The following is a 26,436-nucleotide window of genomic DNA, read 5'->3' on the forward strand; positions in this document are numbered from 1 at the left end:
AATGAGAAGCACTCATATAGGGTTGTGCAGAAAGCAGATTTTGCTAGACCATCCTATGCAGCCCACATTTGGGAGGCCCAATCACAGATTGCCTGGCTCATGGTAACAAAACTCTAGCAGCAAAATCTTTGGTAATTTCTGGAGTCAGTGATTCAGGATCCTCTTAGTAAGTGGCACTATTGCAGATAATACTGCTGGGTTATGTGAAAACTTTAATTTCCCCTTTTTGGGTCAATGCCTCAACATAGGCAGAAATCTGGCCAAAAGAGTCCCTGAAAGATTGCAAAGGCAAGTCCAAGTTTTTAAATATAAGGATAGAAAACACCATAGCCTCAGAAGCCCAAAGGTAGCTATTCAATACGGTTGCAAATGAAGGGAGTTTGATTTGAGGTTGATCTCCAGAGGAAGTGATTGCTGATATGCCATGTCATTTAGCTGGAAGGAGCTGAAGCTTTGCAGCAGGTGAACTGAGGTGGGAAAGAGTAGAGGGGTAGAATTATTCAGACTGACTTTAATGTAATATGGAAGCATCTCAGGAGGAGCCCAGAGTGTTCTCTTGTTTGCTGAGCTACCTCAACATAAAACTAGGTAAAACAAGAATAATTTTGGAGGCTGTGAGAGAAATCAGTTCTTCATTGCAAGCCTTCTGTGCTACAAGATGCTGAGGCTTACCTGTTCGCTACAGAACAGTCACCAGAATAAGCTGTCACCAGTACCACTTTTGAAGCCCCCAGCATCTTACACTGTCCCTAGAATTTCTCAATCATCCAAACACACAATTTCTGACATATACCTCAACATCACTACTATCAATCTCATGAGGAATTTGGGGGTTCTAGGACCCCCAAAGACATTCACATATTTACTTAGTAAGCACTGGGCTCAGCACTGTCTCAGTAAATGCATGACAGCCTGCCCTTGGTCTCTACACTGGGCTTTGCATGACTGCAGGGATTATTTTCCCTTGATGTCTCACTCTGTCAAAACTGTAGTTTTGTTAGCACTCCAGATCACAGTGCTTTTCAAATCTTAACTCACTACTATTATAAATCAGTTATAGCTAGACTGAAGTCTAGCAAATAATATTGACAGAGAATCGACACAGTAAATCCAACTCACTGACATGAAGACGGTGCTTTTCCAATATATATGTGTCACTGCCTCCATAAGACCCCTACGTGCTCTAAGGCTGTGCTTTAACACCAGAATATCTAACATCTCAGGGGAAAGATCACAGCTACCAAAATTGCTGCATTTTGGTGACAGATAGGGGGATAAACGCAGTCAGCATGGATTTGTATGGCTTCTATGACACAAGTGTGTTGCCATCAAGAGCAGTTTAGTCAGTGAGTTCAACAGTTGGAGGGCACAACAAATTCACCATATGTCAGCAAAAGAATGTCACCGATAATGGGGAAAACTTGCTTCCAATTGGTCTTACCCTATGGTCATTTTGGATATTTTGCTGTTAAGGCTGTAGTAGTGGTTAAATAACAGAGTAGAAGAAAATGTGAGACCAGGTGCTTTAATGCAGGTATGTACATGAATCCTATCATTAAAGCATTTCATTCCAGTCCCTACACAGAAGTTACTATACGTACAGTCACTTATCACTAATACTAAGTTTCATCAGGCATATCTGAATCAGGAAATAATATGGTAATTTTCACAGTCACCAAGTGGAAAATATTTATGGTGCAGAAGTTTAATATATCTGTATTTTATATTTCTAAGATTGTACCTGATGACATAATAAGAGTTTGAGTTTAAATAACAGCTGGATGATTTCAGGAAAAAAAAATCCACACTGGTAGAAAGCTTACTCCTTTATAAAAAATCTTTTCCACGTTCATCAGGATTGCCAGCCTGGGGCAAACTTAATTAAAGTCAATGGAGAAAAAAATTGAATACTTAAAAGTGCTATTTGGGGCTCATACAGCTTGAATGACTTAAAATATGAAATATTCAATTACTAATAATTGTGGGGTTTTGTTTGGTAAGCGTTTTGTCACTCACTCCACACTTCACATCCTCCTCCTTTCTTTCTCTTCCAGACAGAATGGTTAAAAGAGAAGAAAATTAGCAGCTCAAGTTCCAGTTCCAGGAGTGAAGACGAACCCACATTTCACCAACCCTTTGCTCTTCATCATCCTGGTCTCTCTCTTGGATTCAGACCTTATGGTTGCTGCTTGCTCGCTGGCTCCTTCCCTGAAACATGTTCTCTTTCCTCTCAGGTTTTTTTTTTTTTTTAACTTGTTCTGGGTTTGATCATGATTCATGAGGCAATGATCTGACTTTGAACATGTCCTTACATTTAGCAGCTCCCCGGCTTAGATGCCAGACAGAGTTTGAATTCCTTATTGACTTGAGCGTATCATTTAATAAACCCAAATGCTTCGAATGACAGTTTGGGGAAAATTATACCGGGAGACACTTTTCAAAACAAACTAAACAGGCCTTGTCAAGGGAAATCTATTGGGCAGGGGCAATGAAACTTGAAATGGTTTTGTTTACTGAGTTGCAATATTAGAGGAGGTGAGCTCAACTTTAAGTATAAAGGTGCATCTGATTCCAAATACTGAGTTTTATATCATGGAAGGTAGAGCTCATTGGGACCAATCCTTCAGTAAAAAAGAAAGTGCTGTGCAAGAGGTCAAGCAATTTTCTCAACTTTGGAATTAAAATCAAAACAAACCAATATTTAGATAAAGGTATTAAAATAGGACACAAAAGACCTGAAGTCAGTCTGCCAGACCAATCTTAAATGTTTCCTAATTTCAAACACACCCCAAGAACTATGAAAAAAGGACAGTTTGGGTTCAGTTTTGGGCTATTCAAAAATTCCAGAATTACTGAAAGAAATAAGAGTAAGGTTCATTAAGTGATTGATGAGGACAGGCTTTTTGAGTGAAAATTTTTTAGAATATTTTGCTTTCTTATAATAAAAGAATATTTTAGAATATTTTGCTTTCATATAATAAAAGATTATTCTAACCTGGAGAAATGACAAATTAATTAACATATTCTACAGTACTTAATGACACCTCAGTAGAAGGCAACTCTTAAAATTCGAAACCCTTGACATTGCCAGCATAGAAAAATAAAGTGCATGTCTCTCAGTGGGTACCAGAGACCTATATTATGTCCTACTGTTGGTTACAGAATTTTCAATATTTTCTTATCCTTTTTCACTCATATGAACTGCAGCTTATAGCACTGGTAATCATTTCCTGTGTTTGAAAAAGAGATGAAAGCATTCATGGATGAAAGCAAGTTGGATTTAATCTCCTTCTCTCTCATCCAGTGCACTGTACTGATCATTTTCCAAAAAAACAAGACTTAAGCTCATTTTTGTCATGACAAAACTAGTTTCATAATAATCAGATGGCAATTCCTAGTGTACACAATTCTAATATAATTACCAGGAGGAAATGTAGAGGGAGTTGCAGGTTTGAGATAAAGAAAAGCCTGTGAATTTTGTATTAATGTCTCAGACTCTCTTATTTGTGCAAGTAATCAATCTTTCGGGGAGTAGAATAGTAATTCTTTGTGAAAAAATGACAAGAGTCTGAGGAAGAAAGAAGATAATCTGAGTTTCATTCTGTACACAGCAGGTCAGCTGTGATTGACAAAGCTCATCACAAAACTATAGCTCCCGGAATAATCCCAATAGCAGAGTTTCATTTGCAGCCGAAGCAGTGTTAATGACATGTTTAACAGCTGCTTGTTGAAGTTTGGAATCTGCATTAACCTGCAGAGCAGTGAACAGAGAAATGAGGGGAAGTATTGAAATCAAGCCTTCATTATGCCGACAGCCCAGGGTAAGGGGTAGTGAGGGCTTCGTGGAGCGGGAGGGCGGAGAGGCGTAGGTTTGGAGGGTTCGGTAGCAGATAGGGATAGTCAAGGAGATGATCAATGAACAAAAAGGGCTGCAAAAGGGAACTTATGTGATTGACTCAAGACACTGAGGAAGGGGAAAATTAGACGACTGGAATGAACAAAAAGGGAGAGGTGGAAAACGAAGAACTGACAACATGGCTTGTGAAGAGGGGAACCGATGGCACCGTTCCTTGCAGGCCATCATACTCCTCATCATTCTCCAGTCTGTAGCTGTTCTCTTTTAACCAAAACCCTTTGTCTATCCTATAAAGGGAACCAACTTCACAGCATTCAGTCTCCTGCTGATATTACTTTTAAGATCAAAGGCTATTCCCTAATGAAGAAAAAAAGACAAGACACTGAATGCCTTTCCACACCACACTGATATTCAGCAATCAGAAATTTAGAAATCCTGCTCTGATTTCAATCTTCCTACACCAAAGCAAATGTTAGGAGCCTAAGTGTGTGCTTGAGTTAACTATACACTGTACTGTTCTACCCCAACCCCACCTTTCATACTAATACTAACATCAGTGTCACACAGGCCTGGAAGTGTCTGATCCCTATGTGCATGCTTCAAAATGTTGGCAGTGCCAGCAGGCATCTTTTGATGGAGATGACAATTAATTCAGACACATATATACAGTACCTTAGTAGGTTAAATAAAATGGCTTATGCTGCGCTTTGTTACTCCTGGTACTGGATCAGACATGGGTTTCATGAAAAATCATTGGAAGGCCATCACTCACACCAATTCTACTGACTTTTCCTTGCTGAGGGGCTTCTTAGTCAGTGTTCTTCATTGGACTGAGTTGCTCTATGTTGCTTCCTGATATAGGTGGGACACCTTTAATCCTTTTGAAAATCATATAATTTAGACCATAAATCATATAATTTAGACTGAACTTCCACCTAATTCCCAGACTTTCTTAAGACTTTCAAGCATGTAAATCCAAGAACATTACAGCTTGAACTGAAGAGCTCCTCAAGCGCCTGACATAACGTCTTTTCAAAGACATGCACTTGAAAATATAGACATATTTATGGTTAAGTTAGGTGTAGCTGGGCTAGATTCAGTAGACCCATCACAGAACCTCTAATTTGCTACTATAGGGGCCTTTAACACTAACCCAAGTGACCGTTCCTGGGAAGCTGGAAAAGATTTCTGTCTTTAAGAATATTTGGTATTCAAAGCCAATACCTCCCAAGACTAAGCACAGGCCATGAAAAGCAAATCCAAGTTTGGAAGTGTGCAAGTCTGACCCAAGTTTAGACGTCATACTAATGGTAAGGTCTACCATTCAAACCACTTATGATTTTCTTATCATGCCTTCATCTCCAGAGTTCTATTTACTACCTCTTTTTAATTTTTATTTTTATTTCATATGTCTGTTTCTCTAGTGAGGGTCAAAATCTCTGCTCTGGAAAAACATTGCCTGGGAAGCAAGCCAAAACACAGTTGATGCTCTCTGAAAACAACAGGAGAAAGCAGAACAACATTGAACTGGCATAGTCCAGAGGCTAGAGCAGGAGTCAGGGACCAGTGTTATATAAATACCTTCAGAGTGACTTAGGATCAATGGCAATATTTCTTGACACTCTTAGTCAGAAGAGGGTTTGTTTACAGAATAATCAAAGTTAGGCTAAATATTGACTGTTCCTGTGGTCATTTACTCTTAGTTGATTGGTTTCATGTGGTGAACATATTTGAAAGCATTTTGGTGGGGAGACTTTTCACAAGCTTTGCAGACAACCTTCTGATATCTTAAGGCACAGAGCAACTCAAAATCTGCGTTAGGGCAAAACTAGAGATAGATACATATGTAAGGCAGAAGTAATATACATCATCTCTCCCACTAAAAATCTTCCACAGTCACAGAAAATATATGTGTTTTGTCATTCTAGCCTCTTGCCCAGAAAAATCTTTGCATCCTGTGAAAAATTTCACTTGCTCTCTCAGCTGCTCTGTGGACTTAAATTTTAAATTGCCATTTAAAATCAGCCAAACTTTGGTATCATTTTCTTATGTTTAAGTAACCATTTTCTGATTCACTACGTTTACTGAATAGCATCAGATAGTGCTTGTGGTTTTCTTTATGCATACCTGCTAGCTATTGCATTATCAAAAGCCTTAGACAGTATCGTTAAGTTGTCCCTTAAAACATATGCAATGGATTTACACAGATTCTGACGGTTTTGACAGTAAAATCTACTCCTGGGACAGTCTTCTTAATCTGTGTTCCCAAACAAACCTGAGGGCAAAGACTGAATGGCAGTAAGCTATTGAACATGAAAATAAATAACAAACAAAAGGAAATGAGATATATCTACGGAACAATTTGACAGTGTGTTTAAACACTTTTGTTGTGATTTTCAGAGCTACTTTTTAAATAACTATGCTAGATAAAGAATTTTCTCAGAAACAGCTTAGGAAGCCTTATGATTTTCAGCTCAGCCTTTAATTTTGCAGCAGCCAGAAAGTTTATTATAGAGAATATAAACTCAGAATAAGGGTTAGTCTTTGAATCTAAATACACAAAATTTACAGTCACCATAACTAACCACCAGTTCAGTTGCCACTGAGTGGGAAGGGGTATTGGTAGCATCATGTATTGCTTGTGCTCTCCATATTTGACTTTGTCAAGTACTCTGTCTTCTCCCATTTGGTTTCTCTGCAATGAAGTTACTTAATACATGCTAGTATTACACTTCTAACAATAAAAACTCAATTCCATCTGCCTGTGCAGAGGTTGGAACACAGGGATTTGCTGAAACTTGGAGATAGAGCATATAGAAGTCCCAATCTCTGGGAGTTTCATTGGAAATATATATTTCCTGGTGTAAGCAGTACAACTTTGTTTGAGGAAACAATACTGCTATTGCCATCTGCAATGACTATGACTTTATATGTGGTCTACTTAATGTTCTCCATTAATATTATCCAGCTTTGCAAGTGTTTTAGAGAGACAGGCAGTATCACAGTATCTGAAGCACAGAGTGGGAGGGACTTACCTGAGACCCTTCGTCAGACCTGAGGGGTACTCTTTCCTATTTCTTCTGCCACATAGCTTCTCTAATCACAGTATTCTGCAGCCTGACAATTGAACTAGCAAGTCTTTCAGTCTTGTCAAGGTAAATTGTCACCAGTATTCCAGGAAACTGGGGATAAACATGTAGAAATAATGACGAAGATACTGAAATGTCTTCAAAACCAGAAGTAGGTCTTAGACGTAAAGAATAAATAATAATTTTTGTTGGGTTTACTGACCAGTGAGCATCCTTACCAAAAACGCCTTTGAAACTAAAGATATAAATTTGTGGTTGTATTTATGTTTCACCATGAAGAAGTCTCTCCACAGGGAGTGGGATCAAGCCTTTGCACAGTAAAGAATTATCAAAACAGGGATTTCCCTGTAGGAAAAGGAGAGTATGCACAAGTTAGAGAATACATTGATTTTCATTCTGTTTCACCGAAAAAATACTGCAATCAGCTTGTGGCTTTTCTATAACTGTTTAATTTCAGACCAAGGAAAATAACAATAAAATAAAATTTTAAAAAAAAATATACTCAGCTTTTGCCCAATACATGTACATTACGCACACACACACATACACACTAATTTGGTGTAAGGAAACAAGAAGATTTGACACCTTTTATTGGGAGCATATGCTATATTTACCATTAGCATTTCAGGACCTGTTTTTAATAGCCAGATAAGAATGGGATGGCAGCAACATAAATGAGAATCAAACTCCATACCTGTCTGAACAAATTTCTTGCACTAATGGGTTGAATTACAGATGATCTTGTTGCCATATGCGCATTTTGCTCCTCTTAACCATATGGCTTTACTGTTAAGAAAAATATTTCTAGAGTTCTATTTTTTTCATCCTCAAGCTGGGACAAATGTCATCTTTTTGAAATTTTTCCCACATTGAGAATCAGGGGATAAAATTGTATTAAACCAGTTAAAATTTTTCCTTTACATTTCAGACTTTCACAAAAGTTTACAGTAAATTACTCTAGCTTACTAAGCAATCACTTATTTTGTGCTAGAAATAGGGATCTTTTTAAGACAGATAAGGTCAGAATAGGCTGATAATCTACTAGGTTTTTGAAAAGTTTAAGTTTGAATGAATCAGTATATTTAGCAAATAAATGCTGTTTCAGTTGAAAACTTGTTCAAGTCACATCAAATAAACATAATGCACGCTTTTTGACTGGAGGCTTTTTTTAGTACAGGAAGTGACTTAGGGAAATGTGAAAGTGGGAGATGGAAGGTAGACAGAGGTAAGTTTTATATAAGATCACAGATTTCAAATCGGGTGTGGAACAGAACATAGGAAGAAGCAAAATAAGCAAATAGGGAATGTCAAAGCACAGAACACAAAAGAAAAGGAGCTTTGGTAAGGACTGTGACTTCACCTGTGGCAAAGAGAGAAAATATGAAGTCCATACTTTGTCATGACTTAAGTAAATCTCTGCCCTTATTTTGTATTTGGGCCTGTGATTTCAAACCCATTACCACATATAATGCACTAGGTCATTCCTTGAGTATGTCTCTTGGTTTAGTTTTAACCAAAAGGATCAGTTTCACAGACCCTACCCCATGATGTGAACCAACATCTGCTCTAGGAAAAGCCAGGGACAGATTCGCTTCAACAGCACACTCTGAGCAGTGAATGAAATGATAATGCACCAAATCCTTGGCTAGCTTTGTGGAGAATGATGGAACCAGTCAGAGCATCTTCCCATTGATACGGCTTACTAACTGGAGGGACAGCTGGTGGAGAGCTATACAGATCTTTTAGATCTTTTCACCAATGTCCATCTCTCATTACAATAAGAAAATATAAGTGATCTGTCATCTTTCTCTTGATCATAGGCATGGAAAAAAATCAAGACCACAGATTGCCTGAAGAGTGAGGATGGGGAGAAAAACAGAAAAATTATGTCCACCACATACCAAGGCAGAGATACTGGTTCTCTGCCAAATTTTGGGGCAGAACACAGCAAGAAATCCTTCTCTCCAGTGCCCATGGCTAGGAAGCCTATTCTCCAGCTACATGATCCAACACTGCGAACAGTTTTCCCAGTTATCTATTCCAAGACAGGGTTATTCCACATTAAGAAAGAAGAGAGCTGGGATGTTCACCTTGCCACAGTTAAAGGGGCAGAGAGGGCCTGTTCTTTTTTTAACAAAATCTTCCCATTTCTAATGTGTCCTTAGATAACTCATAAAGAGAGAGACCTTATTCTGTTTAAACATACAACATGAATCTAAAAGCAGACGCACTCTCTGTATTAGTGGGAGCAAAGATATGGGCAGTTATTGCTTATTTCATAATAATTTGGGGTTTTAAGAAATCAATTAATGCAAAGCTAATGCATGTTTTCCCTGGTATTTTTAAAGGTCATGCACCCTTTTCTTTAAAAGATCAAAAGCATGAACTAATACCATAGTAAATGTTCAAGCCTGTAAAGTGTCCCTCCTCCATGACGTGACTTAGGTGTTTGTTCCTTTCCCTTCTTTGATCTTTTCCCAGTAGCATGCAGGCACTGTAACCTTTAAGTCTGAATTGAACTTGCAAACTCCTAATGACTGAGCAGGTTCAAAACTGAACAGAAATACTCTTTTCCATTTGTTGCTAGTATAGCAATAGAAGAATAGGGGGATCTTCCAGTCTTTACACTGTCAGCATGAAAGAAGATGCCCATGAATGTTTACCTTCAAGTTAAAGAAGAGATTTTCTACAGCTTCTGCTAAAACTAAATTTTACCCAGTTTCCCCATGAGTCTGCTCTCACAGAAAATACAGGTTTTGTCACTATCTGTCTGGAAAAACAAATACTAGGTGAATCCTTCAATGGCAAAAGGAATTGACCCCCTTTTTCTGCCTAGCATGGCAGGAAAACTGCTTGGGAAGCATCTTTTAAAAAAAACCTCTGTCTTCCAAAACCATACTAAGAATTTAGGGGAGAAATTAAAAGACAATTCTGGAAGATAGGACCTGATATAATTTGGCCACTACTACCTCTGCTGGATTTTGGAGAATTATAATCTCTAGTGCTGCTCTTGTGTCAGAATCAGATGCCACTTGCAATGGCAACTATCAGTAAAGGGCAGCTACTTTCCTTCTACACAAATTGTCTCAGATTGATCACTCCATTTAAAAATCAAGATTTTAAGTAACTGGAAAAAAAAGCATTAATATTAGATTTTTTTTGTAATCAGTTTATTTTACTGCCGGGGTGGACTAAGACATGTTTTATCCTTGCTTGGGATGCAGAGCTATTGAATGGTGAAAACCTGAATATCAGTCTGGTCAAGTCACACTTTTAGAACATGCTAACACCTGTTGGAGGGTGTACAAATGTACCAGCACCTTCTTCTTGAATTTAGAAGTATGACTTATAGTTCTGTGCAAAAACAGTCACTCATTACCTAAGTTCTTGTTTATTATGTGGGTAGAAGGTTAGGAAATACATATCCTTGTTTATTATAAAGTGTACAAATTTAGTTATTTAAGAGCCAAATAATGAGTAATTGAAAAATTGATCTTTGGGAGACTGGAGTGAGCAGCAAATTACTCTGTTAAATTTAGCTTTCTTTTTCACAATTCTACCCATTATTAAAATCTCATTTAAAGTATGTGAATTGATTTGAAGTAGAGCTCTGTGGATATCCAATACACTCTCTCCAGGGGAATTTAGAGATTGAAGTATGTTCTGAAAGAGCAATGAATTTACTGTCCCTTTCCATGATGTCAACATGAACTCCTGTCCTAGACAGATAGCAGACGTATCCCAGTAAGTAAAAGGTGTGAGAGCTGTTGTTTTGTTCTGGGGTAGTTAATTTGGGTTTCTTATCCAATTGCCTTTTTGGTAGGGATGGATTCTGATTCCAGCTAAATTTTACATGCAAACTTGGAAAACAGTATTTTACTTTTTGCATGTATGTTTCTGTATTTGAAATCCACTTCCCATTAAATTTGTACATGAAATATCAGAGAAAAAGAACACCCAGACTGCAAGAAATAGATTTCTTGGCATATGATCACATCACTGTGCAGGAAATGGTTTTGGCATGGTTCTTTTTCTTCTTGCTTTGTTTCAATCTGTTATTTTGGGGGTTTGTACTATTCAGACACCTCCAATTTAAGAAATAGTAATTTTTTAAAAATGTTACCCAACAAAAGCCACCAACATATGCAGAATTTGCCCAGGAATAATCCTACTAAAAGTGACTGATAACCACAAGTTGTTTTTCTGACTCTGCAATATCATGAAATAAATAACAGTCCTCTTCTTGCTCAGGCAGCCAACATTCTGCACTAAAGCTAAAATCTTACTTGAGGTTCAGTTATCAGAAAGGAGAAAACTTTGATTCTCAAAGTCAGGAGTAGATGAGTGCACATCATAGCAATGTTATGACCATTTAATCGTTTTTCCATAAGAATAGATTAAAATGCCTTAGTTATGCTAGATTAAATGCTCATTCAATAATTGCAATGGACAGCATGCTTTCAGAGTAGGAGAATTAAATTAAAAGAAAGACAACTAAAGAAAATGTACTAGTAGTAGAATTAGACAATGTTTCATCAGTCCCTGATGTCTCTACAGTAATGAACCTGTCAAAAGATAATAATATTTTAGTGAAGGGTGTGATTGGATAAGTCACGTTATTTATTAACTGTTACCCTAAAATATCACTTTTGTCTTATTATTAAAGAATGGTTAGAGGGCAGCAGAGATGCCTGACATAAAGCATTAAAATATGGATTATGGCTATAACAGGTCATGAAGTCTATATGCTGTGCTGTAAACTCTGTAGCATAACTGGCTAATACCTGATGACTTGGAGCATTCAAGAAACCATAAACCAGCAGAATTGGTGCAAATTCTTTGGGTTGATCTGCTAATTCAATAGTGTATTTAGCCACTATTTCTGGAGCTATGTTTGTCAAAACATCTTTACCATCCAGGGGCTACATCCTTAGGTTCTAAACTTTGATTTTCAAAGTATTGTAGTGAAATATTTTGTTCCTTTGATTTTTGTTTGCTTTTTATATTTTTGTTAGGGTTTTTATATTATGGTGGTAATGGTAGTAGGCAGGGTGTGTTATGGAAAAATGGACTATACAGCAGCAAACAGCAGAAAAACATTGGAGAAAGGTCACAGTTAAACTCTCCAGGTTTCGCATAGCACATGCTCTTTATGGCAAGGCCAGGCCAGGTCATCTAGTTATATGGTAAAGAAGGGATAATGAAGAGGGAGGAAATAAGCAGTGATGCAGATGTTACGGATGTGAGCAAAAGACATATTATGAGAAGGGAAGGATGTGGCTACTATAATGAGGAGACCATATCTAAACCACAGATAGTATGCACACAGAAAGCATCATTCAAAAAAAAGCAACAGAACTGAAAATCAGGAGTCCAGACTTCTCTAGCAATGCCTGACATTTTTACCAAAAAAAAAAAAAAGCAAGGCACAAATAATTTTCTATTTATTTTTTTTTCTATTCATATTTCCTCAGCTCAGGATCAGCAATTATTACAAGTAGGACTCTGCCAAATCATACCATCCTGTAGCAGTTGCTGCTTGCTCAGGATATTCTGTCATTCCTGTGGCTGTTAGATCATATCACACTGATAAAATGCAAGATATGACATTTTATACAGTAGAAGCTTTTAAACAGCAAATATAGAACCTTTAACTAACCCTATGAGATTACCTAAAATTGTACCTCAACTTCATTTTCAGGAAAAATGCATCTTGCATTTCCAGAAACTGTTTTAAAAGAAGATGAAAAGTTACAAATTATATACCAAGAAAAAGCTAGCCTTGTGGAAAGAGAAAAATCTATTTAAAGTGAACCCATTCACTGATAAAAACACAATTACTTCTGTTAGACGCAACCTGATCCAAAGTGCTAAATGTGGGGTTACAATCCTTCATGTTTCTTGAACTACAAAACCTTCAACAAGTCAGGGGCAGCAGCAAGGTTTTGACTTTTCCCATCATTGCCAGAAAAACTGTGAAATGCATTAATTCAGGAAATAACAGTGCAACGCTGAGCAACACCAAACTGTCAAAGTCCTGCAAGTACACCTTAACTTTCAAGCCTTGAAGGAAAGGTTACACATGAAAAAAACCAGGACTTTTATAGTAGGAAACATAAAGGATGAATGACACACCAGGACAAATAGCAGGAGTGTGCACATCACCTTAGCTTCATCAGCATCATTGCACCCTCAGCACACTCTCTTGCCAGCCTGCAGATGGGGCATTCAGGGCTCTTTGAGACACACAACACACATGTGCACACATACATGCCCATGGGGAAAGATAAAATCCCACAGAGTATGTATTTACATATATAATTCTCATGCTTTAATACAGAGCAAATTCCATCAGCTTTTTTGAAATTAATTAATGTTATCAAGACCAAAGCAGATGCTAAGTTGCTGAGAAAACCCAAACCCCGGAGATGAAGCTACATTCCTGTTTGGCTAAATACACCAATCCTTTCCCAGTTTCCTTTCTGTGAAAAACTGAAATACTGAAAGGCTTCCTGACCTGGTTTACATTTATGAAATTATAGCTGAATTAGTACTCTGGTACCAGATTCCTGCCCTAGTCAGAATGATCATGAAGATCTTTCTCATTGCAAACCAAGGCTCATATCTGCTGGAGAAATGATGTAAAATATTTTTTAATGTTTGACTCTTCTAAAGATGATTACTGCCAACCTAATATGTGAGTGGGAGTATCAGAAATATGCAGATTATGCATATTTAAGTTATACTATAGGATTATGTGAGAGCACCTACTATTGCAGTGTTTGCCATTGACACAACTTTATTAAGAAAACATGGCTGTAGCAACCAAGGACAACACACATACCGTGATGCCCAGTTTCATAGGAGAGGAGGAGTATGGACACACGTAAAGCTTTGTCCAGAACAAACACACACATCAAAACACAAAGACAGTCAGCACACCCTCTAATTTGGAGACCTCCCAAAATAAACTGCAAATCATGACAGGAACTGAAGAATAGGTTTCTGAGGTGGTTTATACAAGGGCTGTTAAACAGCTTATTTGCACCTTTATTGTTAGCAATTAGGTGTTGTAAACACCTATCTAATACCCCTACACATACCTCTACACAGTTACATGAATGCTCTTGCCCCAAGGAAGCCCTGGACCACATCATACCCTTTGGAAGCAACTGCTTCAATGGGAAGATAGCCCACAGCTCTGGTTTCTAGAAAAGCATGTATAAAAAAAAAAAAACAGAGGAAAGATTTGGTTTCATCTTACAATAGATGGATACTATTTCTAAAGTGGTAAAGCAAGAGTTAATTTAATTCCCTAAAGCTCCTTAAAAAATGACAGTTCTTAAAAGGGCTGTACCTACACTTATAGCTAATGATGCAAGTTGCAAGGAAGCGGAGAATCAGGCCCACTTGACTCTAATCCTACTGAGTAAAATATATATTTGTACATTAATCAGAGTGTGCACAGAAATACCTATATAACAATACATAAGGAAATGAACAGATTAAAGCACAGAAAACTCCAGATGCTGGAAAAGATTTTGTGTCCTTATTTTTAGCATTCAGCATCAGCAAGATTGTCTTTCAAAGGAAGGAGAGAAACTGACTTCACAAAGACACTTGCGTTTCAGGTCAGCAGTACTTAGAGAGTATTTCTGTTCCCAGATGGCTTCCTGAGTATATTTATAAGACGCAAAAAAAAAAAAAAAAAAAAAAAAAAAAAAGGACCTGCGAATATTTCCGCACTCACTGTGTTTTAATCTGGACAAGGGATTAAAGGGAGTTGCTTCCCATTGCTTGCATAATAGTCAATAACCCACTTCACATACCAATGCCTGTCTGAACAATTTCTATGCCAAAGGGATAGAAGATACTTGGCCCTTGAAGCCCTGCTGGAAGAGCCACAGAAAACTAAAGGATGTACATGTACATCAGCACCAAGGATCAGACAAGAGTTATTGTCACTCTCTGTTATTTACCCTGAAATTCTTTGCACAAGCAACAACAATATACAATGATCTGATAAACAGTACCACTTTTTTTTTTCTTTCAAGGTCAGTTCCAAGAAACCCCTGCTAGAATCAGCTAATTAATTTTTGGCCTCTTTAACTACAGGGTATTTGAAGCCACATGTTATGAATCATTTTCAGTTGAGATATTAAAATCAGATTAAAAGAGAAAAGCCTTGTAAATATTTGCCTTCAAATGAGGCTAAGAATAAATATATATTCAGTAATTCATCCATATTTAGCAGATATTAAAGAGACAAAGCATAGCTTTAAATTCACTTATCATTTTATACAAAGAGAGGAAATATGAAACTTGGCTTGATTAGCTTGTTTCTTCCTATGCTTTGTAATACCTTATTAAAATTTGAACTTTGAGATTGATATTATCAGTCAAATAATGTCAGCAGAAATATTTAATCTGTGGTTAGAGCTTTATTAATAGAACTTTTATTTGAAGTGGTTTATGCCAAAAGAGAAAAAAATAATAAAAAAGAAAATCTGAAATGGACTTGGAAGGTTGATTTGACTTCACTGATTCCATTTTGAAACTCTACACTATGTACTGCTAAAGAAAAATCCCTAAATCTAGATTCTAGATACACACACTTCAGACTTTCAAGACTATGGTGCTCCTTAAGGAAACTCTTCCTTTTTGACTGCAAGGTATTCAGATCTTCATGAGGCACAGGGTTCAACTGGTTTTCCACACCAGGCAAACAAAGGCTGTTGTGTTCACTGGGAAAGACTCATAGAAGAGGTTTTCTCTTTTCTTCCCCTACTGATAACATTTTAACCATTAAGGAATGTCCATACAGGATTGAAGGGAAACAGGGAAGTGATTGCTTCTTGCCAGGTTTTGACAAATGAGTTGTGTTAACTGATGAAACAAATCTATAGACCTCTGACAGACCAAAACCTAAAATTAAATATAATTATTCTGACAAGGATGAGAATGACATTGCAGAGCCTCCAAGGGTGACATTACAACAAAAATCACTTCAGACTTCTGCTTATAGAAGAGCCACATTTATGGAAATCTGAGTGACTGTCATACATCGTATTCCATTTTGTGCTATAGCAATGATATTGGAAATAGATTTCAGTTTCCCTGTAAAGTATCTTTTCATCTCCACTGACACATGTACCAAATACTGCAAAATATACCCTATAAAGAAATATATATGAGAAAGTGAATCATGAAGTCTTGCTGTGCATTCCTGTTTTTCCAGTAAATATTCTAGTTGTCAGCCCCGTCAGTCATGAATTTTTAAGGATAGGGTTTATCTTGAAAATAGGTGAAGGACAGAGGGGAGAGGAAGAGACAGAAGGAAAGGGAAAAGAAAGGGGAAGGGGAAACGGAAAAATAGAAAACCAGAAAGAAAACTGTGAGAGGAATGAAATTAAAATAAATGGGAAAAAAAATGAGAGACAGAAAATGAGAAAGGAAAAATGTGTCTAACTGGACTAATTCTGAGACTCTGAGTTTGTTGTGTGAGCAAGCAATAAAATGTTGATTTCACAGTGAATCTGATTTCAAAAGTGTTCAATAATCTTAAACTATCTTTTAAAAATCCAATGCCTCTATTCATTACTTTGTGACTACTGAAGTATTCCTTATGCAAGGACAAAATAGAAGAATTCTGCATATAGTCAAAAAGATCCCCACTAATGTACCAGACTTTCTCTTTTTTATACATATATAGGTCCAGATATTTGATTCATGCAAAAACTACAGGTCACAATTCTTAGGAACAAAGAGGGAAAAGATAATGCTCACCACTTCACCATGGTTTTAGTCAAGCCAAAATCAGTGCAAGCCTAAAATCTAGAGAAACGTGCAAACAGCTTAGTTTAACCCTTAGTTAAACCTAAAAACAAAACAAAAAGCCTTCCAAGTCTCTACCTCCCTGTTGATTTGCTAATGCCTGCCTTTGATAATGTTCCATTTCACCAGTAGAGCTTATGGCATTATCCACTGTGGGAAGTTCATGAAGACAGACACTAAAAGGAGGACTTTGAATTCTCTCTCTGACATTTTCTTTCATAATGAAGTTTATAAAATATGTTAGAAATCACTCTATAGTAGCAGGGTGAAACACATTGAAAAACTTGATTAAAACCACACAACCACAACTGAAGTTTCTGTACACAGCAAAGGACACTAAATAAATTGGTTTCCCAGGACTATGGAAGTAAGGATGAGAAGGGAGAAGAAGGGTGCTTATTACAAGCATGAAGTATTAAAAGACATGATGAAATCACCTAAGTTTGTAACAGGGAAGTTTTACTTTGCTACTGGTGCTGTTTTATAAACAGTCTGCAGGAAAAAAACCTCTCTCTGTCTGATGCTCTTCCTGGCACTTCTCCTTTCACCCCTCAGCCCCATCCACAGGTGCCTGCTGGGTGCCATCCAACGCAGGAGGATCACATGCCATCTGTAGCATCCCTAGGGAGACTCCAGAAGATCACCGCAGAAATTCATTTGGATTTTTATTTCAAGAAGTATTAATCCTTACTTCCCTTCGTAACCTTCCCACTCAGAGACAAAATTTTTATTTAGGCATGGACAAAAAAATTATAACAACCAAAACCAAGGAGAACATAGTTCCTGCCAAACAAACACTGATCAGAGGCAGAAGCTTTGGGTCCAACTACCCTTCAGTTTACAGAGATGACTTTTCATGCCAAACAGGAAAAAAGTAGAAAATTCTGGAGTGAAGGTTTCTGCTTGGTGCCCCTTTAGACCCAATCTGTTTTCCTTTTGGTTTGGGGTTTTTTTAATTTATTTTTTTTCATAGGAATAGGCATTGCTTGGTGTGTATAGATAGATGCTACTCTTTGTATCTTTTAGCCTGCTGAGCTTAGTTTGTCAGGATGATGTTAGCACTCACACTTTCTTAGTAGACCTTAACCACATGACATTACTAAGTATACTAAAACAAGCCTTGAAATTTTAGCACTTTATAACTAAAAAAACACTACCAGATTTGAGATTGGTCACAACAATTAAGATGAGTGCTGATAACTGTGACATGAGATCAGCTCTTTTTAAAAACATCCATTACTAATGAATACAGTCTAAATATTTAGATATTATTTGGTTTAATTTACTTCCAAATGCCAAAGAGCTACTAAAAAAACCTGTTTTGTTTAGTCCTGTTTATCTTAATATAGTCTTAATATTCACAATTTTTATGTTATTGCAGGCGAATTTGAAAACAACAGTGACATTAAATGATAGATTGTCAGAAGGAACCAAGAAATTCAGATCTCAGGTGTCACTGCTCTGCAGAGGAGATTCTTCCCCAAAGAGTAATAGGAGTTTTTCAGAGTGCTGCACCAAATTAGCAATAATATTAATGGCAAGTGTTGCATGACTACATCAGCACTTCTTGTATTTTCTCTCCAGCACCCTAGTATACTGCATTAATTCAATTCTTCTCTTGGGATGGAGGCATAAAACGCCATGAAAAGATGCAAAATAGCAGGCTACCATTTTTAGTAAGTGGACTTATTTGTGATGTTTTCTTTAGGGTGCAATCTCCTTAAAAGCCAGAGGGCACAGTCAGTTTAACAGGGTTTGTACGATGGCTTCAGTATGCATCCTTTGGGCAAATCCACAGGACATAGCAACCGCTGGTATTATCAGGCTGAAGTGTGCCTAGGCATCTGCCCTGAAAGGTAGCTATGTTCAGAAAAGCCCACTTTGTCAGGAACACAGGGCTGGCTGAGAATCATTTCCCACTGGTAGAGAAGCAGCAGCCCAGTCACGGACCTGACTTGAGTTACCTTACTTCCCCTTCATTGAGCCCGTGGCAGGAGCCAAAGCAGGCACACGGAGGACATGGAGCTGGAGGTTTGGAAATGTGTAAGGAATGGCAAGCAAACCTAAATTATGAAGGAGACATGAGGCTGCTCAGGACGGGAGGGAGAAAGGCAATGGCTCATCAGGCGAAGCCTTCTGTGCTGCAGAAGAGGAGCAGAGGAGGCTGTGTGTGTACTCTTCCAGGAGGTAGGCCAAGCGTATGATTGCTGCTGATGGGGAAAGAGTTTCAGTCAACAAGCACATTCTTTGTAATGCAAAGGAGATGTTTCATTACAAACTGGTTGAGGAGTGTTACTCTGGCTCCGTGAATGCATGAAACGGAGAGACAGCATCCTGACCCATGTGGCATGAGCCAGCTGTTGAGGCACCATGGATGCATGGGCCAGAAAGCTGGTTTTATGAAAATATTGCACAGAGTCAGCGTCTAGGTTTTTATATTTAAACCCTTGAATTTAAGTGTGAGGCCATTCCCAGAAAGAGTATATCATACAGTTGCTCAGTGTGCAAGAATAGATGCGACCTCAGCATTTAAAACAATATCTGAAATACATTTTAAGCAAGAAAGTAGCAAAGTCAGTATATGGCTTAGACAAAAATACAGACTAGTTGGTGTCTTTTTGGCTTATAGTACCACCTACATGGCTGCAGTGTGAAATTTGCCCTGGAAAAACCCTGCAATGCTCAGGTTGCAAATGTTAAGAAATCTTTAACCTCCCTGAGGGGACTTTTGTTTTTAACCAGTTAAAAATATTTCTATCCAGCATCAGTTCTGCAGTTTTCCCCTTTAACGAATGAAATCAATGCGTGGGGTCTAACTTTTCTGCTGCTCTCCTACCATACGAAAATGATGCTGGTGTGTGCTTCGTGATGCCTTTCTCCATCACCCAGTGGGTGAATTTTGTAGCCTGCCTTGTTAGTGGCACAGCAGGCCGCCAAAAAGAAACCGAGTTGTTTGTATGAGATGAGATGTTGGGCTGCCAACTGTTATAAATCTCGTGCTACTTACAGCTTCGGCTTTTCTTCAAGCCTACTCCACCCCCTGCTGTGGTTTTGACTGTTGGAGCAACATTAGGAGGCACAACTGAAAGCAGTAATATTGACATTTGTGGGGAAAATAAGAGAAAATGCAAGGCATAAATGTTTCATTGCTAGAACTGCATGTATAAGACCTGTAGCCGCAGAGATCTGGGCTCTTTGACAGTGGAAAGGGGATTTGCCCCCTGCAATATTTACCTGTAGCTGTACACATTTCCACCAGCTTGTTTTCTAAGTGTAACTGCTTGTAACCTCGCACGTGCTTCCCCACTGTCATATCATATTAAATGAGCTATAATTGTAGTCTATTAGAGTGCAATAACCTAAAAGTGATAGTGCATGACAGCACCTGTCAACACGTCATGGAGGATTGTATGGAATGCTGAATTATACCCATTTTATACCACATTAATGAGGCAACTCATTCTTATCCAGTCATAAATAAACAGGTTTCAATTTCTTTATACACCATGAGAAGCTGTTTTTCTCCTTCTGCACAGAGAGCCACAGAAGTCATGATAAAGTGATCTATTGCCTGAAAAGGAATATCACAGTGTGGTCATTAATGACAATGAGGATGCTATTTTTAGCATTATTAATTGTTCTATGAATACATCTTGGTATGACTGCTTCTTTCCATTTTTTTCTGGAGAAGAAAATAGAGAAACACATAAAGAAAAACAAGACTGGTTATTCCTAGTAAACTTTTAATATAAAATAAATTACTTGTCTGATTGCTTCAGCAGCACCCATAGACAGAGTGATACAGGCAGAAACCTGATCCCCTTTAAGATCAATGGCTGTGCTGGGGCCTAGTTCTCCTTCATAAACTCTTAAAGTCAGGTTTGAAATGGGAACGAGAAGAGAAAAAAGGAAAATGACAGTAGGGAGAAGAAAGAAGAGAGTGAGAGGCTTTCAGACTAATCAAAAGAAAAGCAAATGTATCAAAGCACATGTATAGTGCCCATTATTTTCTGTAACCTAACTAGATCAAGGTGTCTTCATTTCGAATAGCTGCTTAGGCTTCAGAGCCATAAATAATCGCCTGTGCTCTTCTGCTGAGCCCACGTGAGGAGAGGTTGGTACAGTCCCCTGTGAGCAAAGATCTCACCTCCCTGACCCAGACAGAGGCCCAGAGCACCAAATACACCAGGTCAGTGATTCTGAGAAACAGATGTGGGCAGGGTGTCAGACAAGTTCTTTCCCTTTCTTGCTCAAAGTTGCTGCACTAATGTAAGAAAAAGTGACAAATTTAGGAACTTTTAAGTGTATATAAAGTATAATGTGAAGAAATAAAGCACACTTAAGAGAGGACCAATAAAGAGTAGAGAGTATATATAACAGAAACTATTTTCAATATAATGAATCTTAAGGGACTGGGAGAAACTGGCTACTGAATAAAATGATCACTAAATTCTGATCCTTTGCCAGCCATCTCCCGCAGGGGCTGTGCGATGGGTGTCTTTTGGGATCCTGGGAAATAGCTTCTGCTCTTTCTTTGATCTTTGAACTGTTGCAGGAAGAAGAGCCAGCTTGAAAGCACAGCCCACAGGAGGCATGCCAGCTTTTCCTTAGAGAGTGAAAAAGAGAGATCCAGCCTTGGGACCTGACACCCGGACACTCAGCATGACCAGACAATGGTCTCACTCATCTTTGGCTCCACACAGGAACCCCCAGTTTGCCCTCTGCACCTAGGATAACCACCAGCATGCCAAAGTAATGATGACTTTGGAACTACAAGGAAAACCCATGATGTTTACCTGAATACTCTGACACCACAGGCTATTTTATTCTGATTTATTTCTCAGGACTGGTGTTTAGTAATTTTACCAGTAGTGGTTTTTATGGACTGCTCAAGAATAACCTCCTTCATTTGTCAAGTCTTATTTATGCTCTTTATATATTACTTAAAAATAAAAAACTAAACAATTTCAAAAATAAATAAAAAATTTCTTCACTTGAATATTTTCTATGTAATCTTAGCTTTATAAGACCGGAATGGATTTAGAATTTTGTTGTTTATCTCCAACAAAAGTGAGTTAAAAATCCTCATTTAAAAATCAAATCATAATTTCCCTCAGAAGTTGTTTGCAACCTATCTTCCACCAAATGCACTTGTCTGTGAAAGAAAGGTAGAAGGACAGAGGGAACCAGTTTTCTTAGGTACTAGGCAAACAGGTCAGGTCAAAATTAATTCTGAATTTGATTTGATTTGGCTAATAATTTGATTTTTTGGCTAATAATTTTGATTGAAAAAAGGCCATTATTTCAAAAAAGATAAATTATTTTCATATTTTCACAATATTTAAATTTTTTGTTTAAAAGTTATTGTTTCTAAACTTCTCTAAATTTAAAATTCACTTAATGAGCATTTCAATTCATTCAAATAAATGAATCATTAACTTTGACTTCAACCCCAAGTCACTTTTCTTAATTTTTTTCCTTTTTTTCATTTTGCCAAGAAAGCCAGTAAAAGTTTATGCTTCAGGTCCATCCGAAATGAATGCTTTTTTCTTCAATTTGACTGCTGAACTGAAAAATCAATTATTCACACAACTCCTCTTTAAAATGGTTTGGAACTGTCTAATTGTGCATGTAGGCAGTTACTTACTGTGTGATCTTATTATTGCTCTCCTAATTCTTTCTATTTTCCCACCTAACTTTCTTGTGTCTTGTTCTAAGTCAAACTATAGTCTGTTACGATCAGACACTTTGCCTTCCTGACATAAGGAACACTAGCCTGACATATATCCTGAGATATATGTGTAGGGTAATTATTCCTATACCAGTGGTATATAAGTGGTACAGGGCTGTGTCCTTTACGTGTCCATCAGCATGGACCATCAGCTCTAGATGCCATCCTCATCACTGCAAGTGACATCCGCAGTACACAGGATTCATTCTATTTTCTCAAGAAAGTAATAATTCAGTTTTACAGACTAATCTTCTAACATTTCCTATCTGGCATCTCCACTGATGTTTGAACTGGAAGCCAACTGAAAGAAGGAAACACCACAGAAACATTACAAATGTCCATAGACGAGGGAGAGCTAAGTGTTTGGTTTCAAAACTGGAAAGCAGATGAAAGAAGCAGCAAATGACAGAGAAGGTTGGAAGAGTTTCATTTCTGCTTTCTCGTCATTGTGAAGAGAACAGATAAACAGATAAGTGGTTCTTGGTGTAGATATAATTATGAGATCATTCAATTATATCTTTATCTTTCACTATCTTTCCCAGCTTTTTTGTTGTTTGGTCTGTTTGTTGAATTTTAATTTCTTTCTTTTTAAAAGAAATATGTAGCATTGTTTTCTGGTCTCTGCTTAAACTGCTCTGAGTTTATTTCAGTGGACTTACACCCTATTTACAGTGTGCTAGTAAATGGTTCTTTGCAACCCAAGGATAACACTTTAACTAAGATGATACGTGCTGTAGAAATGTTTGATTCCTCCTCAAAATCAAATGAATATTCTACCTTGACACAGACAGATGACAGATGCTGCCAAATACTGTAGCAAGCAGAGACAGAGAAGAAAGCAAGGTTTGCTCATACACTAGCTCCCAGATGACTCTCAATCATTTAAAAATAACTCCTGTGTTGTTTTGATTTTGTCTTTTCTTTAATGATTTTTAGTGTCCTTATAAAGTGCCATTGCATTCTTCTTCACCCCATAACTAACAATGCAGTTGTAACAAATCTGCCTTCAAACCTGATGCACAGTCTGAAAAACATGTTTCTCTCTGAAAGGAAACTCATTGGAAGCTTATAAAATAAGAACCTTTCTATTTGTAAAGTGTTTCCCATATATCCTCTGGACATACAGCTCTCTGCCTCTGTGAATGACAGAAGCCAACCAAGAATCTCTGCATTAGGTTACTGTGTGCTGTTTCAGTGCATTGAGAGAGTACTGGTGGGGATGACCATGAGTGATAGTCATGAAGCTTTCACAGAAATCCTAATGCTAGCCTAGAAAAGTGGTCTTTCTCATGCTATACATTTGTTGTTTTCCAACAGCAAAGAACTACTATCGTAGATCTTTAGGATCCTAGTTTAGAAGGTAAGAGCTTGCAAAGACAGTGAAAAAAACCCACAAGCCATCACAGGTCCACACCCAAGGTTTTAGTTCAAAAGAAGACTTTACATTTTTAGTGCTAGCCACAGCCTCCACAACCCCGGGTGCAAAACAGAGTCGAGAGAAGGAATCAGCACTTTAGATCAGGTTTACAAGGGACAGCTCTGGGAGCAACAACCTACATCACTCGCAGAAAACCACACACCATTTTGTATGTAGGGAACATACTATGGAATAAATCATACCTACTTAATTAACTGTACTTTGCAGTTCTATATTATTAGCTACTGAGGGCAACTGGTGCCTTGGCACCGCAGTCAGTGTGGATTACATACACAGCCTGAACCTGCTAATTGAGTATGAGCGACTGTACGCAGATCTGCTGGCTGGTGTCCCAGACTGTACCACACTGCTCGCAAAGTGTCTCAGGGTCTTCTGCTGGACACCCTGTACAACTATGTGTGTTAAAGTAGCATCACCTCTGTAACCTATGCACAAGGAACAACTTGCCAAGCACTTGATATCAAATTTGAGCCCTGATTCACAGGGGCTGTCCCGAGTACAGGAGGAGGCTTTCTTCTCCTCTGCTGCATTTCTAAATGAATCTTTATCTGACACCCAAGTACCACCCACATTTGCCAGATGACACTGTGCGTCAGGCTCTGCTCCTGATTTTGTAAATTCCACAGAAACCCCAGGGACAGTCGAAGTGTAACAGTAAATAGATCTGGCGGCTTTGTTTTGGGGTTTAGTGGTAATTCTTTGCTACTCCTCCATGCCAGTGGAACTTAAAAAGATCAGTGCAAATGATACAGCCTTGTGTAATGCTTGACATCGATTTCAGCAGCATCTGAGCTCTCTACAAAAGAAGTTTGCAGTTTAATTGGAATGGCTTACATCCAGCAAGTGTGTTCAGAATAAACAAAAATTAGAGCATGGGGATATTTTTTTCCTAATAGAAGCACACTGCTAGGGCAGATGCTTGTTGTTGGAGGCCAAGGGGAGACCTCGCAGGCTGTTAGATGGGACCAATATTAGGCTTCTGCTCAGAACCCTTCTTTTTATGGTTCCAACTCTACATAAAGTACAGGAAAGGGTATGTGAAGCCCAATCGTCTTCATAGATGATTTCCTATCTTTTGAACTCCTTGTTGTTGAAAGTATCATGGATAAATCACATTAGCTTTGATCTGAGTCTTCCCCAACACCCCATAAAACACAGCTTTGCACACCAGGGCATGAACAAGAGCAATAAAAGGGGTGCACTTAAATGTAGGATTTTATGGATCCATCTGCCAAACATTTCTTCACAAGAGTAGAAACGCATTATGAGTTTAAGCAAGTGCAAGGCCTAACCAAAGTGTTCACTGGCAGCAAAACACCAAGCCATACCCATAATTGCCTGACCTGGTTGCTACACTTTGGAGATGAATCTGAAGAAATTACTGATGCACTGATTCTGAGGGAGCACTTTGGGGAATGGAGCATGGCAGGAGATGATGCTGAGGGCACTCAAGTCCTTTTCTATTTACTCTTGACCAGTCATGGTCCTCAACTGCAGAGTTATCTGAGTTCCTCTGAGGATGCAGAAGAAGGAAAGATGTACACAATATTTATAATCAGTTGAGGAGATGTCACAGTCATCCTGATCACAAATCTGATCTCTGAGACTGGCAGGGCAGAACAGGCATTGACATTGCTTAAAACTGTTAAATGGCATGCAGGAAAAATAAAGACACTGTTCAAGGACATAGATAAGTAAATGTGACCCCACATTAATAGAATTATGGAGTTATTTTAGCTGTAAGGGACATTTGGAGATTGCCTAGTCTGATCACCTTTTCAAGTCAGACCTACCGTAGCAAGGGGATTCAACCAGTCATGAAGGAAAACATGTTTTTCAGAGCCTTGGCAACACCCTCCAACAGCCTTCATCCCCCAGAACAGAAAGATGTTCTCCCAGTTCCTGATGAGCAACCTGGGAGGGACAAGCGGCCCATGTAGTGTTTGAGCTGCCACACAGCACTCATCTAGGATTACCATCTGGCTGGGACAAAACTTTTAAGAACTGGGTCCACCCCAGTTTTCCAAGCAAGTGAGGCAATCCAAACCAGGCCTAACATTCATGGCACTAGTGTGTTCAGAGCATGCATTCTGTGAGATGCTGAATTCCCCTCTACTTCTTCACATATACTGTGTTTACTGTCACAGAAGACATACTGTACAAGGGTACTCTGGTGTCAAAACACAAGTGAAATATCTCCAGATGAGTGTCCTTCCCGCTCTCTCCCATTCCTCCTTTTCCTCTGTTCTCTCTTACCCCATTGCTCTTGATGTATAGACTCATGGTATTGCATGGGAGAGGTGACCAGTTATCTTCTACCTTCCCAGGCCTACAAACACCTTCCCAGCTGCAAACACAAGGGCAGAGTATGGGCAAGCACTTGATAGAAGGGCCCACGCCCTAGGACAGATGTACTATTTGCGCAGACAAAAGCTCCCCCTGCACACCTAGGTGCCAGAAAAACCTGACCACCCAAATGTTTGTGCAA

At 38.3% G+C, this 26,436-nt stretch overlaps 1 long non-coding RNA gene across 1 annotated transcript; it reads left to right on the forward strand.

Annotated features, from left to right (window-relative positions):
- Window positions 1-18,450: 18,450 nt before the first annotated feature.
- On the forward strand, window positions 18,451-21,684 carry LOC113946251. The gene is made up of 3 exons (XR_003527367.1): window positions 18,451-18,966; window positions 20,830-20,968; window positions 21,335-21,684. It is a non-coding gene; the product is annotated as an uncharacterized LOC113946251 (long non-coding RNA).
- Window positions 21,685-26,436: the final 4,752 nt, after the last annotated feature.

Source organism: Corapipo altera, unplaced genomic scaffold (assembly GCF_003945725.1).
Source record: "Corapipo altera isolate COAL_440 unplaced genomic scaffold, ASM394572v1 0, whole genome shotgun sequence".
NCBI classification, from domain to species: Eukaryota; Metazoa; Chordata; class Aves; order Passeriformes; family Pipridae; genus Corapipo; species Corapipo altera.